Source organism: Neovison vison, chromosome 7 (genome assembly GCF_020171115.1).
Source record: "Neovison vison isolate M4711 chromosome 7, ASM_NN_V1, whole genome shotgun sequence".
Lineage (NCBI taxonomy): Eukaryota > Metazoa > Chordata > Mammalia > Carnivora > Mustelidae > Neogale > Neogale vison.
Genome location: NC_058097.1, coordinates 192,368,784 through 192,370,608, shown reverse-complemented (window position 1 = coordinate 192,370,608; position 1,825 = coordinate 192,368,784). Strand labels below are relative to the sequence as shown.

The following is a 1,825-nucleotide window of genomic DNA, read 5'->3' as shown; positions in this document are numbered from 1 at the left end:
TTCAAGTTCTTAAAATTCCACTATGAAAATGAATATTTTTGTTTTAAAATTCCATCTCTGTTACAGTGTGATTATTTGTTGTATGGGTGACCATGTTAACTTAGGAATAGCGTTGAAGAGGAAATTTAAATTGGAATTGATTGAGAAGTCAGGTATAAGGTCAGGGCTGAATCATGACCCTGCATCATGAAAATGTAGATGTAATGAGGATATTTGGTCAGAACTGATCTGAAATTATAAAAGTGTTGGGTGGATCACATTGTTAGGCAATCAGTGTTGTGTTTTGAGTAACATCTAAGACTCAACTGGGGATTGATAAAAGGCCTTCGTGTTGACTAAGGCACAATTTGCTGGTAGATTTAATGGAAAGTTGTTATTTTGTGTTCTCCTAGAGTCTTCTTAGGGGTCATTTTAATTGAATATTTGGTTTTTATTCTCTGAGACACTTGGATGAGGCATAGTCAACTTAGTGAATTCCTTGAATAGGATATGATCATCACTTTACTCAAGGAACCCTTCTAAATATGGCTTTATGAATTCTGTATTTCAGGTGACTATTCTATTCTATCTACAGTGGACCATGGATCAAAGCAATAATGTCACTGTACTTTTTCTCCTGGGACTTTCCAAAAACAAGAACATTGAAATGCTTTGTTTTGTATTATTTTTATTTTGCTACATTGCTATTTGTGGGGGAAACTTGCTCTTCATGATTTCTATCATGTGCAGTCAGCTAATTGAGCAACCTATGTATTTTTTCCTTAATTACCACTCACTCTCCGACCTTTGCTCCACGTCTACTGTGACACCCAAACTAATGACAGACTTACTGGCAGAAAGGAAGACCATTTCCTACAGTAACTACATGACACAACTCTTTACCACACATTTATTTGGAGGTGTGGAGATCTTCATCCTCACAGGGATGGCCTATGACCACTATGTGGCCATGTGTAAGCCCTTACACTACACCGTCATCATGAGCAGAGAGAGGTGTCATGCAATCATCACAGCCTGCTGTACTGGGGCCTTAATCCACTCTGCCAGTCAGTTCCTCCTCACCATCTTCCTACCCTTCTGTGACCCCAATGAGATAGATCACTACTTCTGCGACGTGTATCCTTTACTAAAGCTGGCCTGCACGGACACGGACAGAATTGGTCTCTTGGTTGTGTTAATTCAGGACTGATTGCTCTGATGACTTTTGTGATTTTGATGGTGTCCTATTTTCTGATATTATACACCCTTAGGGCTTACCCTGCAGAGAGCCGCTCCAAAGCTCTTTCCACCTGCACTTCCCATGTCACAATCGTGGTTCTGTTCTTTGTACCTGAGCTATTAATTTACATTCGGCCCACCACAACTTTCCCAGAAGACAAAGTGTTTGCTCTTTTCTACACCATCATTGCCCCCATGTTCGACCCTCTGATCTACACACTGAGAAACAGGGAGACGAAGAACGCCTTGAGCAAAGTTTGGTGCCATCATGTGCTCTTGGAAGGAAAGTAGGTTTGCAAAAGCTTTTCTGATTTTCATCTGTGGTTCCTTGAAACCTAAGATTGGATAAGATCCATTCTAATCATCCGTCCCTGGCTTGGAGAAATTAGGGGGCAAGCAAGAAGCATCATCTCTGTTGTTTTATGCTTCAATCTGACACCTTATCAACAAATTGAGTGTAATTCTTACTCACACGCCTCATCACCTAAGATAGGTATTAAGAATTAGGCTTATAGGGGCGCCTGGGCAGCTTACTAGATTGAGCATCTGATTCTTGATTTCAGCTCCGGTCATGACCTCAGGGTCCTGAGCTCGAGCCCAGGACTGA

General features: G+C 41.0%; 1 pseudogene; it reads left to right on the top strand.

Annotated features, from left to right (window-relative positions):
- The first annotated feature begins 580 nt into the window (after positions 1-580).
- On the top strand, positions 581-1,509 carry LOC122913634 (annotated as a pseudogene).
- The last annotated feature ends 316 nt before the right edge of the window (positions 1,510-1,825 follow it).